Genomic DNA, 17688 nt, shown 5'->3' on the forward strand with positions numbered 1-17688 from the left:
TCGAGCCCTTTTTTTATATTTTTCCTTGATAATTTTTGTGACCAAGGATTTCTTGTTGTTTCATTTCTTCTTTAGGGTTGTTACAAGGAGAATTGCAACTGATGTCAAACTAAGGGATTTCTGAGGGTGTTAAGGACTTGTTATTTCCCATCAATAAGGAATACTTTCTTTGAATCAATTTCTGACCGAATAGTAGATTTTCATGTTTATCAAATTGTTGTGTTAGTAGAAATTTCTGTTGGACGAGAAAGTAGTCATTGTCTCTCCTTTTTTCAGGTTGACAATGATGGATTATTGCTGATCGTAGTCTTGATTGTTTTTTGATATATTGATCAACAAAGGGGGTTTCTATGCTTCCAGATGTTGTTTGTCAATTGCTTTTATTCTGCTTATATGATGAATCATTTTACATGAAATTCAATCCGGTACATTGGTTTTCTAGGGTTTCTGCTACTTTGTGAAGGGGTTGCAAGAGGGGGTCTTGAGGCTGTATTGATCCCCCTTCTTTAAACCTTTTATTATTTATCTTGATATGTTTATGTTATTAACATTTTTGCCTCGTTCGTGCTTAGGGACTTAGGGTTATACTTCATCTTATTTTTTTGTTTGATGTTTTTACTCTTTAGACGTGATCCATATAGATAGCATTTCCCTTCACTCAATGCTTGCCAAAAAAGGGTTGTCTGTGCTTAGTATAATTTTTTTCCTAATTATTATTATTTCTATCTTATGTTCAAGCAAATTTTCATGAAATTCAAACGGACATTCGGTTTTACATGTTGAAACCGAAATTGGGTTTATCCGAAATGGTATAAAATTTTCGACCGAAATTTTTGAAATTTTAATCGAAATTTTTTTTCCCCAGAATTTCGTCTGAAATTTTAAGGATTTAAAGATTTTTTATGATTAAATAATAATTTCACGAAATTTCGGGTATTTCGTCCGAAATTTTTTCACGATTAAAAAGTTGTTTTGTTTCATTTCGTAAATTTCGCCCGAAATTTCGGGATTTCGGCCGAAAATTTCGGTTTCGGTGAGGACCGAAATCACTCCCGAAACCGAAATTTAAAACACAGTAGCAGGTTTTTCTTTGAGCCATGTTATTTTTGGTTTTTCCTTGATGGTTTTGCGACCAAGGATTTCTTGTTGTTTAATTTCTTCCTTAGGGTTGTTACAAGGAGAATTGCAATTGACGTCAAAGCAAAGGGATTTCTGGGGGTGTTTAAAACTTGTTATTTCCCATCAATAAGAATTACTTTTTTTGGAATCAATTTCTGACCGAATAGTAAATTTTCATGTAAATTGAATTGTTGTGTTAGTAGCAATTTCTATTAGACGAGAAATTAGTCATTGTCTCATTTTTGTTTTCGGGTCGACAATTATGGTTTGTTACTGGTCGTATATGTTGAATCGTCTTGATCGGTTTTTGATTTATTGGTCAACAAAGGGGGTTTCTACGCTTAAAGATGTTGTTTGTCAATTGCTATTATTTTGCTTGTATGATGAAGCAAATTTGATGAAATAAGCCATAGATTGCCTTTGACATATGGTCTCATTGACTTGTCTAGGTTGCCTTTGATATATATTGTTCAACAATTAAGGTTTCTATGCTTGGAGTGATGCTGTTTGCTAATTTTGTTATTAGTTTTCTAGTATGATGTAGCAAATTTTCATGAAATTCAACTCATTCCTTTGGTTTTCCTGGATTGCTGCTACTTTTTGAAGGCTCTGGACCATAAGATTGAAAGATGATATCCTGAGGCAGTTGGAGTTATTGTTCTTTCTCTTGTATAAATGGGATGTAAGGGGACCCCCATTGGATCCACATCACCATAGTGCATTTATAATAGTGTAATAGTCAAAGGATGTTAAATGTGCTATAGTGATGTGGATCCAATGGGGCCGCCCTTTCATCCCGTTTTTGCAAGGGTGCCCCTCAGTTTAGCATTCCTCTTGTCTCGATTACATTAGTGTTCCTCATGTGCAGCCTCGCTTTAGCTTAGAGTTTATTTCATCTCTTATTCTTTCCTGACACTAGATGTGATATACACATGTTTTGGATTTTCTTATTTTCAAAGAACTGTGTATGAGAAGAGGGAATCCTTACATTCTCCAAATATTTTGTTATTTTTCTTGATGATGTGTTTGTGCTGGTCTCACCTAAGCTTAGGATTACCTTAACTCCTCTATTCCCGTTCTCAGATGGGATAACACACAGCTTTGGATTTTCTCATTCCCAAGGTGAACACGTTGGGTACAATAAGATGATTTCGTGAAATTTGTTTTGGATTCATTTGCAATAGTTTGTTTTGGATTTTGCTAGATTATTTCTTGCGATCTGTTCTGATAAATATTTGTTTGTTTTGGTTTTCATCAACTCATGGTTTGACCATTTTGAATTGTTTTAACTGTAACGTATGTCGAAGCATGGAATTTGAGAGAGGAGGGGGGGGTGGGGGGTTGTTAAGGACTTTCTTATTTCTTTTCTGATGAACAGGTTTGAAGTTGGGACATTTTAAATTTGTATTATGATTTTCACAAGAAGAGTGCCTTTCAGTAATGCATTTCTGTGATGGGTTGAATGGTTTTTTCTGTTGTTTTTGAATTGTTGTAGCGTCTGATTTGATTGGGTGAGAACTTAGTGAACGTCTCACTTTTCAGGTTGGCAATGATGAGTTGTTGGATATTGTAAATGTTGACATGCATGGATCACCTTTGATACATTGTTCAACAAAAGGAGGATTAGAGCTTTAGAGGTGCTATTTTTTTTTTTATCTAGTCCAATGAATAGAATTTTCATGAATTTCAATCTGCCCTTTGGTTTTCCAGGATTGCTGCGAACTTTATGAAAGGTCTGGACTTGACTGAAAGATGGTATCTTGTGGCCTTATGGATTCCTTTTCTTTAAATCTTTTGTTATTAACTTGATGTTGGGATATTTGTTTTGGATTCCTTTGGGATATTTTATTTTGGGCTTTGCTAGGTTATGCCATGATATGTAGCATTGAAGACCTGTTTCGGTTTTTATCTACTAACAAAACTTCCTTTTAGCTTTCACTCTAGATCACTATGCAGTTAAGGATTCCAAGTTGTTCTGCAAGGTTTCTTTGCTTAGAGAGCTTTCACTCAGCCCGCCTAATTGCAGAGATTCATGGAGAGTGTCTTCTTCTGCAATTTTTCTTTTCTTAGAGAGCTTTCATTCAAAGTTTGTGTTGTAGTTTTTTTTTAAAAAGGTCCAATTGTAACCCGAAGGATTGTAAAGTGGGTTCGGCTTTGTATAAAAGATTGCAAAATTGGTGTACAGATGCTATAGATCTTTTGTTATTTAGTTTTTGATGTCCAAGAATGGTTAGCTTTTCAATTCTTTTCAGATATGGATTACACAGGCATTGTTTATTTAATTTGCAAAGGGAAACTTTTGGTTTAACTGGTTAATTTGCTAGCGAAAGCTTGGTGGGTAAGCTTTTTGGTTTAAATCCAGCCAGTAATGATATAGTATCTTGTAGGGCTGCAACAGGGTCGGGTTGGGTCGGGTTTTTCAAAACCTAGCCCAACCCTGGATCCCATTATCTCGGCCCTGACCCTGAGTCAGGGCCGGAAAACCTCAACCCATTACCCGCCCTACAGGGTATTGTGCTGGCCCTGGCCCGCCCTGATTGGCCCTGATTGGGCAAGGCCGGCCCGGCCCGGCCCTACTTGACCCTAGTGCAAATACCTGTTAAGAGTGCCAAAAATAAAGCAACCACTTATCAAATGGAACAAAATGATCAATAAACAGAGAAAGGGAACAAAATAAGACAATATGAATTCAACAGCATGACGGGCAACAGAGACAATTAATAATAATAATCTAAAGAAACATCAATTCAAGATAATAGAAAACATTAGCAAAAGAAACATGCACAGATGGTTCAATTCTATAATAGAAAACTCAGGATCGGGTCGGGCCGGGTCACGGTACCCGAGGCATTAACCCAAAACCCGCCCGAGATGAGTCATGGTCTAAAAAAATGAACCATGACTCGCCCTCAGGGTTAGAAAATCCAGCCCTGACCATGTTCGGGCTCAAGGCGGGTCAGGGCTGACAGGGCCAAACTTGCACCCCTAGTATCTTCTATATGCTTACTTTTTAATGGGGATGAAAGAAACTGAGACATTATTTAGACAGACAAGAAGTACAGATTTATGAAAGTGTCCGCTACTATGTGTCACGGGTCAAATTGCTCCTACACAGGGACCCGTGATGGCACCAAGTCTTGACAACTTAGTCAGCCAAACCCACCCTCAAGTACACAATGAGGCTCTCTTAAGATATGGGACATCACATTCAAAGAAAAACCAGTGCACAAAATGCATACAAAACATACAAAATGGACACCAATTTTTAACGTGGTTCGGCCAAACAATGTGTGCTCCATGTCAAATCCATTGCCATCCTCTTTCTCAAATTCTTACTCTAGGCCAAAGCCATTACAAGGAAGCTTTTCTCTCTCAATACACACAAGCTCCCATTGCCCATGTGCTTGGGGTGTTTCTGCCTCATATAGGGCCAGATGGTTTACCTCCAAGATGTTCATGTGCAACACCACTTTGCCATTGGCAGAAACCTGTGCCAAAACTGCCCAACTGTTGCCTTGATTTCAAACATAGACACCAAGTCCAAGCATGCCTTTGCCCAAATTTGAACTCTTTCTAACCATTCCCTCGATGTGCAAACCGCCCATATGCTGGCCAGTTGTGTCGTGTGCATTGGCCTAATGTTGCCTGTCAATGCTATTGCTTGGCGCCAACTCCTTTGTGCATTGTGCATTGCCGCCAATGTCTAAACCCGCCAATGTGCTGGTTTGCACAACAGTACCCGCCAATGCCAGCATTTGCACACCAATGCCCGCAAGTCCCTTGGCCCTTGCGTGCATATGCCTTGTGCACACCCTCTTAGCCATGCCCACCCCATGGCCTTTGCTTGTGTGCTGCCTTGCACACGTATGCCGTGCAACCAAGGTCTTTGCCACACCTCTTTGCCAAGCCCATCTACACTTGGTCTTCTCATGCCATTGGCCATATGCCATGGTCTCCTCCCACCTTGTTACCTCTTGGCCTAACTTCCTAGGCCCACTTGGCTATTGGCAAGGGTGCAAGGTGCCACCATAAGCCAATGCCTATGCCAACGGATTTAGGGGGCTAACAAACCTCACCCACCGAAACTATCCAACATCCTCGTTGGATCTCTTGGTAGGTTCTTTTCATTGAGGTTCACCTCTAACCCAAACTTTGTACTCTCTCCACCAAATGCCTTTGCCAACACTTATTTCTTTTTGTGCCCCACTTCCTTTGTCAATGTGGTTGAAATGACCTCCTTCCATAGCCCATCCTCCACCCTGATAACTAAGCACCTTTCAACCACTTCACTTTTGACTTCAACAACTGGCACAAAACATGGACTTTGCACCTCCATCACAAAGACCCCCCCTCAAGTAAGGCATCAAACATACGTTGGCTTGCACAAAGAAATCCAAGCCAAGAATGACATCAAAGTCATCCAACGGAACCACCAAGAAATCAACAACACCTTTCCATTCCCTCACACTTAGAGGAACATTTCTCGCCACTCCTTGCACAGATTTTGCCTCCGAATTCACTGCCTTGATGTGGCTCCCATCGTTGGTTAACCTCAAACCCAACAGTTGTACCATATTTTCGGAAACAAACTTGTGCATTGCTCCGCTATCAACCATTGCAAGGACCTGCACCCGATTAACTCTTGCTTCTACAAACATCAAACCCTGTTTGCCCCCCCCCCCCCCCCCCCCCCCCCCCCTTTTGGATCGCATTGAGAAGTTGGAGTGTATTAACACGGGCTGTTCCACTAGAAGCGCCTTCATTTTCCGTAACTAAAGCTCCCAATTGCTCATTCCTTGTACAATTTCAGGCTTGATGAGAACCATCACAAATGAAGCACCCAAACTTCTTAGTGACTGAAGTCTTTTCTTCTTGCACTTCTTTGGCGGGCCTCTCTTCCTTCCTATTGAATTTGGCCTTGCGCTTCTTCTTTGCTTTGGACTTTCTCTTCCCATCATCGCTAGAAGAATCATCACTGGAATTCCTTTCTGGTTGCTTGTAGTTCGTCAAGGCATCTACTACCGCAATTGCCGCAGGCAAGTCCTTCACACCTTGCCTTCTTAACTCCGCTTGAGCCCATCCTTGTAACCCACTCATAAAGTTGAACAATTTGTCCTCCGACATTTTTTTATGTCCAACCTCAAGGATGAAAACTGCTTCACGTACTCCCGCACGCTACTAGCGTGAGCTTCCTCAAGGCATCTCTTGCAACCCACGCTGTATTGCTTGGAAGGAACTGATCCTTCATTTCCTTCACCAACACATCTTAAGTTGTGATTAGAGGATGACTCTTGTCCTCCAATCTTGCTCGCTGCCATAATTTTGCATCTCCCGTAAGATACATACTTGTGAACTCCACCTTGTCCCCATTTGGTGTGCGAACCGCCTTGAAATAGTGGTTCATGTCCCATAAAAAATTCTCCAACTCGGCTGATTGAACTCCAGAAAAAGGTTTAAGTTCTGAAACTTTGGCCCTTTGGCTGCCACTTTCACTCCCACCAACATGGCCCAACACTGCTTGTTTCAACAAGGCAATCTCTTATTCTTGCACTTGTAGGCGTTACTCACAAGTGACGAACATTGTCGATGCTACAGCCTTCAAAAACCTTCTTGAGAGTCTCCATCTCCATAACAAGTCCAGCAACTTGTTGCAACAACACCATGTTTGAGTCTCCATCCGGCGAGCCCACCAATTCCTCCAACCTTTTAACCCTTTCCTTCAGTTGCTCCATAACAGATCCGCCTACTATCTCTTTGATCTCTTGTGCTCTGATACCAAACTGTCACGGGGTCAAATTGCTCCTACAAAAAGGGACCCGTGACGGCACTAAGTCTTGACAACTTAGTCTGCCAAACCCACCCTCAAGTACACAATGAGGCTCTCTAAAGAAATGGGACAGCACACACAAAGAAAACCAGGGCACATAATGGATACAAAAACATACACAGGGGACACCAATTTTTAACGTGGTTCAGCCAAACAATGCCTACTCCACAAGCAACTCCATTGCCATCCTCTTTCTCAAACTCTCACTCTAGGCCAAAGTCATTACAAGGAAGCTTTTCTCTCTCAATACACACAAACTCCCATCGCCCATGTGCTTGGGGTGTTTTTGCCTCATATAGGGTAGTTTCGGCAACCAACTCAAGGCCATTGGCCAATTTACACCGTGCTTAAAGGCTATTGGCCAATGTACAACACATCCACAATTCATGTGCATAAGCACTTACAAATTACAAGACAACAAGTGGCATAACAGCCCACAATCGTCCAGCCATGTGTGTATGCAGTAGCCATATGTTTTGACTCCAAGATGTTCATGTGCAACACCACTTTGCCCATTGCCTTGCTGCCAAGTGTGCAAACATGTGCCAAAACGGCCCTACTGTTGCCTTCCTTGATTTCAAACAGACACCAAGTCCAAGCATGCCTTTGCCCAATTTTGAACTCTTTGTAACCGTTCCCACCATGTGCAAACACACCCATGTGCTGGCCAGGTGTCTCGTGCGCATTGGCTGTTGCTCGCCAATGCCTTTGATTAGCGCCAACTCCTTTGCGGCATTGCCGCCAATGTCTAAACCCACCAATCTGCTGGTTTGCACACCAGTGCCCCCCAATGCCAGCATTTGCACACCAGTGCCCGCAAATCCCTTGGCCCTTGCGTGCCATATGCCTTGTGCACACCCTCTTAGCCATGCCCAGCCCATGGCCTTTGGTTGTGTGCGCCTCACACCAGCTCAACAAATGAGTTTGGAATCGTTTAATATTGGCAGGGTTTAGATTGATCCAATATCAACACTCTCATTGGAGGAGTTAGAACAAAAGCTTCAATTTATAATGGCAGGGGCCGCGCGAACGCGTACCCCCTCTATCACAAATTATGACGTCCACTCTCCCACTTGGGGAGATGGTAAGACAACTCCCCTCCAAAGTGCAATGGAGACAGTTGCCCTAGGCAATCGGCCTTCTTGATTACCGATAGACCCCGTCCAGGTAAGTATGCTCTACATATCTGCTTTCCTTTATTTTATACATGCGCGTTTAACTCTCCTTCAACTCCACATCCGATGTGGGACTATGTTCACAAGTCTTTTTTATTATTTCACGCCCAAGCCATTCCAAATAAATGCTGACATATGCAGCTTGCAACCTATAGTTGCTAGAAAACACCATACTAGTGGAGCCATCACATGATCTGGACCATTCATTAGGTAGGCCTTATGAAATTGTAACGAAAAAAACCCCATCCCACTACAGAACACTTTGGAGATGTTGATGGGGTCCACCATAGATTGATCCAATATCAACACTGATTGGATGATTAAAGCCGTCCATTTCGAGATCATTGCATTGAATATAGATCTGTTGGGCTTCTTTTTTTTCCATTTTCACGATCCATGTGCGGCCCATTGATCAAGCGCCTAGTATCACTCAGTTGAGGAATGTTTCAGCACAGTGACAGTGGGTCCCATCTAGAACAAAAACCCAACCCAACCCAACCCATCAGAATTTTGCTTAAAGAGACCAAAACTGAATTATCCAGGCCAAAATCTCGGACGAAATCCAACCAAATCAAATAAAGTAATATTTTATATCATACAAAATTTCGGCCAAAATTACCCGACATTTCAAGAAAATATTAAATAATGAATAAAATCCAGATTTTTTGGTGATATTCCTTACATATTGGACTGAATTTTCAAAATTTTGATCAAAATAAAGTAACGTTTCAGGTACTACGGATTTCATGTCCGGTGTCCACCGAAACCCGAAATTTCGGATTTCGGTCAAAATTTTAAACCATGGAGGTTACCACAATAGATTTTGGGCAGTGATATCCCCATCACTACAATAGATTTTGGGCAGTGATACCCCGCACCCACGCACCCTCTTCTAGGATAAAATCCTCCCTTGTACACCCATATTTTTAGAAATGAACTGTACGGCCCACATCATCGGATGATCCAAGCCGTCCATTTGATGGGCCACAACGTAAATAGGTTGCGCCACAAAATATCATTTCCATAGGATGGATCCTTGCCCTCCGATCTAAAGAGAAGCTGCATATTATGGAAACCTCTATAGATCGGAGGGTTGCGATCATCCTATGGAAATATTTTGGGGGCACAACCTATTTACGTTGTGGCACATCAAATGGACGGCTTGGATCGCCCCACCCAACAATTACGCTACTCACTCGCCCCAAATCCAAGAGAGACGTGCCCCTAGGATTGTGCTACAATTGTGGCGAAAGATTTTCTCCGGGACACAGCCAAAAGCTCCATTTGATGGAGGGTTCCTGGGCAGAAGAAGTGGATGAGAAAGAAACTCAGAATGTTGATGCTAACCCAGAGGACCATGTTCTTCGAAGGGGAGGGGAATGATGTGTACGTGTCCGACATGGATGTTAGATAAGTATTGTAGATGAGTGTTGTTTTTACGTGTCCAAAAAAGGAGTCGTCTGTTCGCTGGGTGTATCTTCGTAGAGAGTGAGTTCGTTTGAGTTAAGTATGTGACTAGAAGTAAGAGTTGAAGAAGTCTTATATATAAAGTTTGTTGGAGTGGTGTTAGTAGTTCTTTTATGAGAATATTTCGGTTTAGTTGAATGGAGTCATGCCATGTGGTGAAGTCATTGTATTTTAAGTACTCTATCATTCAATGAAATGACATGAGATCTGAATCTGAGTTTTGACATGAGGATTGGGTTTTCCCTTGAAGCAAGCGTAAACATCACCATAGCTTCGAATTGGAGAAAGCATGTATTAGGGTGATTGAGATGATTATTGTAAACCATTGTAAGTGCTAATCATTTGCCTCCAAAGTAAAAATTTTCACAAAAAAATTTAAAATAGAAAGTGTTCCTGCGCTTTAGTGGCTTATAAAGCCTCCCATTGATTCGTATAGCAGGTCCACAAAAAGTGACGAATGGGAGGCTTTATAAGCCACTAAGGCGCAGGGAGCTCCTTGTGCTACAGCGCAGGAACACTTTCCTCAATAATGAACTAAGAATAACCAATAAGCTATATATTCATTGGAAAAAAAAAAAAAACCAAACCAACCAATCAGAGATTTGTGAAATTTGTGAAAGTAAAAATGAATTGTCCCGCCAAAATTGATGCCTTGTGCTAATCAATAGAAGTCGTATTCAATAACTACTAGAAATTCAAATTCCAATATTCTGTTAACCCATCCCAAATAAAAAGATAAATGAAAAAGAGCCCCAGGTGACCCAGAAGCTCTAAACCAAATTTGACCCCAACATACCATTCATCCCTGAAAGAGAACAAAACAATAAAGATTTGACTACAATATGTGTTACCAACACGGCAACACTCCATCCAATTTGACCCCTGCATACCATTAATCCCTGAAAGAGAACAAAACAATAAAGATTTGACTACAATATGTGTTACCACCAACACTCCATCCCTATGTGCCTCTACCCACACTCCAGCTCTTCTTAGCCAAACCATAGACAGACTCCATCTAAAGCCTTTTCCAACCTCTCAACCTGTATTATAAGGGTTTCTCATTAAGTATTGATCGAGAGCTAAATACCCAAATTTATTCATCAGATTTGGGAGGGGTGCGCCAGGCCCGTGCAGTAGTGCAACACATGGACGACGCTTAAGAGCCCCCAATAGCTAGCTACTGGTGGTGGACCCTACCCCAAAAAAAATTAGATTAATATCATGTGACCCGATGGGCCACGTATCAGATATTAAACTGATAAGAACAGATACTACACTTGATCTTAGCCAAAAGGCCGAGAAAGGTATGCTATCTACAAATACAGCCCGCTCGTTTTATACACCACTTCTCTCACTACTTTTTTGCCTCTTTCCGATGTGGGACTAAACCCAATAAAAAAATGAACATATAGAATGCGCTATTGTTATGTGTGCCATGGGTCCGTTGATGTGAATCGCAACCACAAATCCATTCAGATGCCAGTTGGAACATCTTGATTGGTTGATCATAAATCCTTGATTAATTAAGGGAAATGATATTTACGCCCCTTTCATCATTAGGACACCCATTTGCCAGTGTACTTTGCAATCAAAGCCATAGAGGATGGAGTGTGGATTTTAAAATCATAAGATAAAACTTTCTACAAAAAATAGGGAATGTGTAAAAACATCCTTAATCTTTTTTTCTTTTTTTTTTAATTTTCTAAGAAAGTAAAAATTTGGTTTATCGGGGCTATGTCTCTCTCTAAACTCGATTCCACCTTAAATCATTCAGCGTTGATTTCTTCTTTATTGCTTACAATATCTTACAAAGATGATCAAGATATAGAAGTTTCTCCTCCTTAAAGCATCCATCACTATGCTTTTGTGGAATTTAAGAACTGATTGAGTCCAAAACCGAATGTTAGATGATGGCTGCTTATAGCATCTTACAAAGACATATCACTTGCCATGACAACCTTTAGTGATTTTCTTCTCCATTGCCAAAGTTGCAGGGCTGCTGCAGAAGTGGAGGAAAACCAAACAATCGACTTACATGTCATCCAAATTATAGAAAAAGAAAAACAAGATTTTGCTTGTCTTATTTATCACCATGGTGTAATCAACTCATTAAACCATATCGATGTATCGAAATTAGGGGTGCAACTCACGTCGGGTTGGGTTGGGTTGGGCCAACCCAACCCAACCCAAAAACTTCAACCCCCAACCCAACCCAACCCGAGTTTTAACCCGGCTTGGCTAACCCAACCCAACCCAAATTGATTTTTCCCTAACCCGAACCCAACCCAACCCAACCCGATTTCCCAAGTTGAGTTGGGTTTCTGCTGAAATCTTAATGAAAAAAATGCCTCTTTAAATCAATTACCCCATCAAATGCCTCTTTAAATCTTAATGAAAAAAATGCTTCTTTAAATCTTAATGAAAAAAATCGGAGAGAGAGAGAACCTTGTAGGTCCTGTGGCGGAAGAACCGAAGAAGAATGAGAGATGGTCCGATGGAGGATTGGAGGCTGCTGGCTTCTCTCAAAGAGAAATAGAGAATAAAGATTTATACTTTCTAGGTTAAGAAACGCCTTTACTTTTTGTTTTTTACTTTTTGATAAGTATATAAAGTATACACTATTATATTTTTAAGGATAGAAAATTAGAAGCTAGAAAAAACAACACGTGAAAAACTAAAAATGTCAAAAAGTCACTTGTTAATCTTATTCTTTGCCGGGTTACGGGTTGGGTCGGGTTGCCTGATGCCCAACCCAACCCGAATTTTGGTCGGGTTGCCAAACCCAAACCCTAAACCCAACCCAACCCGAATTTTGTCAACCCAACCCGCCCAAAATTCGGGTTCAACCCGACCCAAGTTGCACCCCTAATCGAAATGCTAGGATACTAGCTAGATTAGGCAATTAGTAAAATCTGAAAATCTGAAATTTTCAGATTTTAACAATATCTAAGAAATATATTGTCATTTCCTTAGCTGTCTAATAGTTGCAATATTTTTAATATGTAAAGAACAAAATCTCAAAGAAAAGAAAAAAGAAAAATAAAATCATAAGGCTTCAACCCCATCCTTGCTATAAAAATGACTCAATGCCAACAACCTCCTCACTTTGACCTTGAATCATCAAGCTGTTCGAGCTCTCCATTGACACTCCAAAAGGCTTCCTCTTTGTTTCTCTTGTGCTCATACTTTTCATCACAACTTCCTTTTCAGGTAACCCACTTCTTCTTCTTCATCTCTCTCCCTCACACACACTCTCTCTCGAGCTCATTAATAAATCTACAACAGTTTAGATTTCTCATCTATATATATTTTGTAACGTGTGCATGCAGTTAAGAAGGTTGAAGCAAAAGATAGCTGCACACCCAGCTGTAATTCCGACCAACAGTGCTATGTGGAGTGCATTACTAAGGGTTTCATGGGTGGTGGCGTATGCGCAGATTTTGGTAAGGGTCCGTATTGTTGCTGCCGGGACCAATGATTTACCTCCTCAACTTCGATCTCTAAGCTCTTCCTCCATGTTATCATCTCTTATGTCTCTTTTGAAGTTGATAATAAAAAATAAATAAAAGTGTTTTCTGTTAAAACTATTCTTATTGATTAGGCATATAGCATTTTGTGAATTATAACAGCCTTAAGTTTGAAGACAATTGGCATGTGAGTACTGATCGCTGAGGGGTTAAGTCTCTAGCTTAATAGGATACGACTTTGTTCTTCAACTCTAAGGATGGAGGTTCGATCCCAACTTAACTTTTTTTTTTAAAATTGCCTTGCCTCACTCAAAAATCAACCTTACACTTTTTTTGTGAAGGGATGAGATTAGAAGCCATGGTTATTTAGTGGGATTAATCTCAGCCGCTCAAAAAAATGTGAAAGGTTGTGAAAGTAAAATATATTCATTGGAAAAAAAAAAAAAAAAAAAAACCAAACCAACCAATCAGAGATTTGTGAAAGTAAAAATGAATTGTCCCACCAAAATTGATGCCTTGTGCTAATCAATAGAAGTAGTATTCAATAACTTCTGGAAATTCAAATTCCAATATTCTGTTAACCCATCCCAAATAAAAAGATAAAAGAAAAAGAGCTCCCAGGTTACCCAGAAGCTCTAAACCAAATTTGACCCCAACATACCATTCATCCCTAAAAGAGAACAAAACAATAAAGATTTGACTACAATATGTGTCACCAACACCCCTCAGTGTCTCTAGACTCTCTACCCACCCTCCCCAGCTCTTCTTAGCAAAACCATAGACAGACACTCCATCTAAAGCCTTATACGGGTTTCATAGGCAGTGATGGAGAGCTAAATCCCCAACATTATGTATTAGATTTGGAAGGGGTGCGCCAGGCCCGTGCAAAGCATGGGCGACGCTTAAGAGCCCCCAATAGCAAGCTACTGGTTGTGGACCCTACCACAAAAAGAAATTAGATTAATATCATGTGACCCGATGGGCCACGTATCAGATATTAAACTGATAAGAACAGATACTACACTTGATCTTAGCCAAAAGGCCGAGAAAGGTATGCTTTATACAAATACAGCCCGCTCAATTTATCACCACTTCTCTCACATACTTTTTTTGCTTCTTTCCGATGTGGGACTAAACCCAATAAAAAAATCGCTATCTGTGTGAGTGCAATGCGCTATTGTTATGCGTGCCACGGATCCGTTGATGGGAATCGCAACCACAAATCCATTCAGATGCCATTTGGAACACATTGATTGGTTGATCATAAACCCATGATTAATTAAGGGAAATGTTATTAGCACTACTGTGTTTTGATGAGGGCACTCATTTTATTAAAAGTAAGGTATTGCCTGCACCATAGGATGATCCAAACCGTCCATTAGATGGGCCACAGCCTAAATAGGTTGTGCCCCAAAAATCATTTCCATAGGCTGATCGTATCCCTCCAATCTGAATGTTAGAGGGTTGATCTTAACCCTCTATAGATCGAGGGTTAGAATCAACCAATGAAAATTATTTTTGGGGGACAACCTATTCAAACTATGGTCCATCTAATGGACGGTTTGGATCATCCTATGGTGCGGGCCGACCGTACTTTTAATAAAGTGAGGAGTGCCCTCATCAAAATACAGTAGTGCTGATAACATTTACCATTAATGAAGCCTCATTTACTATTATTTTGTCATCCTTTTATCTCACACATACATATTGCCTTTGAGGGACCAAAAATTGAGTTCTTCATCCAATTAACGATCAAATTTTGTATTAGAGTTAAAACGGGTGAGTTTACTACTCAAATGATCATTATTAAAATTTGATCCAACCTATTGGATTTTTATTTATTGGAAAAAAAGTTTTGTTAAGATTGAAAATCTCAGGTTTGGTTAGCTACTCAAATGTGGATTTTAAAATTCTAAGATAAAACTTTCTACAAAAAATAGGGAATGTGTAAAAACATCCTTAATCTATTTTTTAAAAAATTTTCTAAGAAAGTAAAAAATTTGTTTATCGGGGCTATGTCTCTCTCTAAACTCGATTCCACCTTAAATCATTCAGCGTTGATTTCTTCTTTATTGCTTACAATATCTTACAAAGATGATCAAGATATAGAAGTTTCTCTACCTTAAAGCATCCATCACTCTGCTTTTGTGGAATTTAAGAACTGATTGAGTCCAAAACCGAATGTTAGATGATGGCTGCTTGTAGCACCTTACAAAGACAGGTCAGCTGCCATGACAACCTTCGGTGATTTTCTTCTCCATTGCCAAAGTTGCAGGGCTGCTGCAGAAGTAGAGGAAAACCAAACAATCAACTTACATGTCATCCAAATTATAGAAAAAGAAAAACTAGATTTTGCTTGTCTTATTTATCTCCCTGGTGTAATCAACCCATTAAACCATATCCATGTATCGAAATGCTAGCCTCATACTACATCTTTGGGTTGGGCACCACCATGGAGATAAATAAGCCTAAAAATTAAATGCATTAAACTATAAACAAGTTTTTGCTAATAAAGGACTCATAATTTCACAATTGGTATGGAAGATGGAGGCCAAGATCATCCGAACAAAGATCACATCCTTAAGATAAAGTACTAAAACAATCAACAGTTTAACTTTTCTTAGAGGGATCCTAGAATAAGGCTCCAAAATCAAGGGGCTAGGATCATCCGATCAAAGTAAGGTCAAACTTGTGGTCTCTAATTCGATCAACAGATCCAATCACATCCATGTGGTGCAGTGGGCCCAAAAATGCCGGTCACGAAAGAGCATAACAGCCACCGTCATTTTAGCAAATTTCAAGTGAAAACCAACATATCATAGATTTTTATTTCTTGCCAAGGCCTCATGATGACTGACTAAATAGCGATAACCAGAGAGAGAAGTGGTCCTGGAGAGAACCCATACATCAGAATGCACTAGATCAAAAGGAGTAGAGGCTTGGCCAACGACCTGGGACGGGAAGGACACATGATGGTGTTTTTCAAGCTCATAGGACTCGCACTGAAAGGGCTAAAGTGGGCCAGAAACAACAAAAGACTATTGAAGTCGCTGAAGGGAGGGATGGCCGAGATGACAGTGCCACTGATAGGCATCAACTGAAGTGTGCAACATGGCACAAGGAAGGTCACAATCAAGGTGATAAAGTCCATTTACCACACGACCCGAAGATATCATCTTCCCAATCAAAAGATCCTGAAAAACTCAATGAGAGGGGAAGAAAGAGACATAACAATTAAGACTAGCTCTTGGTAAGTTGGCTAACAGAAAGTAAATTAAATGGTGACTTAGGAATACAGAGTACCGATGACAAGAAATGACAAGAATGAGGGGATATAGTAACATTACCAGAGATGGGCGCAGTTGTCCCATCGGCTAGAGTAACAGCAGAGGCCAGATGAAGAGGCTGAAATGAACTAAGGGAAGCAGAGTTACCCATCAAATGGTTAGAGGCCTCGAAATCAAAAATCCAATACCTGCAGGTAGTAAGAAGTACAGTGGGCGAACCACTGGGCTATGCAAAGGGCGCAGTAGGTGCTCGACGGTGCACACACAGGCATAAAAACTCATCATAGTCGGCCAAGGAGATAAGAAAACAATCATCATGTACTGCTGGTCCAACGGAGGAGGATGTAGAAGCATAGCACATAGCCACAAGATGTCCCACTGCCGGATAAGGAGTTCAGTAAGGGTGTGTAGACACCCCATTTTGACCGCTCCCTTATTAAATTTGTTTGATCGAAAACTTGCCTAATCAGTTCATTAGGGTCCCAATCTTCATCCAAGGATAGGTTAGGGTCCCACCAGGGTCCCTGCAAAGTTTCGTCGAGGTCTGAGCGCTTGCACCTAACAAGCGAACCAAATAAGAATGGAAATGTGAATGAAAAGGGGGGGGGGGTGAACTATCTGCATAAGGGGGCTGTCCAGTTGAAATGGGAGGGTAGGAATATCATGTATGTAAAAAGGAAAAAGGGAGGTGCATTAGTCTGGCTGGAGTCAAATCAAATTCGCGCGCCCATCAGTTTTGGTGTGCCCATCAATTGGGGTGTGCCAATATCCACAGCCTCCAAGTGATATAAAAAAAAGAGCAGCGAAAAAAAAATGGAGGAGATCATTCTCGCTGAAGCAGAGAGAGGGAAGAAGAAGAAGATGAGGAGGGTTTGCTACCCTATGGTCACGATCTCCACTATCTCGGCTCTCCCTAGCAACCACCACCTCTATCTACCATTTCCAAAGCCATCATCGCCAAGCTCCGGTCCCAAACCTCCATTACCACCACCATCAAACCCTCTTCATTCTCCTTCCAGCCAATACAATCAATGATTCTACCTCCATCCCTCTCTAATCTCATCATTTCTCTCTTAATTTCAGCTATGAAAAAGAAAGGGGATCTCATTTTTAACAAGGCAGAGAAAGAGAGGGAGAGATTGAGAGAACAAGAAAGGGGATCTCACGTTCATCTTCTTCGGCATATTTTGCCGGAATCCGGCGGTCTATTTTCCGGCGAGGATCATATCCTTCACTTTTCATCTCTATTTTTATCAAATTTCAACCCTAGATCAATTATCATCATCCTTATTTCTTAGATCCCTTTCAGATCCTTTTGAAATTTCCCAGATCTGAAACTTTGC

General features: G+C 40.7%; 1 long non-coding RNA gene and 3 other non-coding genes across 4 annotated transcripts; 1 reads left to right on the plus strand and 3 right to left on the minus strand.

The window, feature by feature from the left end:
- Positions 1-3301, plus strand: LOC143888374 (uncharacterized). Its single transcript, XR_013254569.1, has 2 exons — positions 1-2756; positions 2830-3301. It is a non-coding gene; the product is annotated as an uncharacterized LOC143888374 (long non-coding RNA).
- A 4660-nt stretch (positions 3302-7961) lies between these two features.
- On the minus strand, positions 7962-8121 carry LOC143888988 (U1 spliceosomal RNA). Its single transcript, XR_013254618.1, has one exon. It is a non-coding gene; the product is annotated as a U1 spliceosomal RNA (small nuclear RNA).
- Positions 8122-10701: 2580 nt separating this feature from the next.
- On the minus strand, positions 10702-10899 carry LOC143888999 (U2 spliceosomal RNA). The gene has a single exon (XR_013254629.1). It is a non-coding gene; the product is annotated as a U2 spliceosomal RNA (small nuclear RNA).
- A 3023-nt stretch (positions 10900-13922) lies between these two features.
- Positions 13923-14113, minus strand: LOC143889004 (U2 spliceosomal RNA). The gene has a single exon (XR_013254633.1). It is a non-coding gene; the product is annotated as a U2 spliceosomal RNA (small nuclear RNA).
- Positions 14114-17688: the final 3575 nt, after the last annotated feature.

Source organism: Tasmannia lanceolata, unplaced genomic scaffold (genome assembly GCF_043159265.1).
Source record: "Tasmannia lanceolata isolate RefF3 unplaced genomic scaffold, GAP_Taslan_0.1 ptg000012l, whole genome shotgun sequence".
In the NCBI taxonomy this organism is placed as follows: domain Eukaryota; kingdom Viridiplantae; phylum Streptophyta; class Magnoliopsida; order Canellales; family Winteraceae; genus Tasmannia; species Tasmannia lanceolata.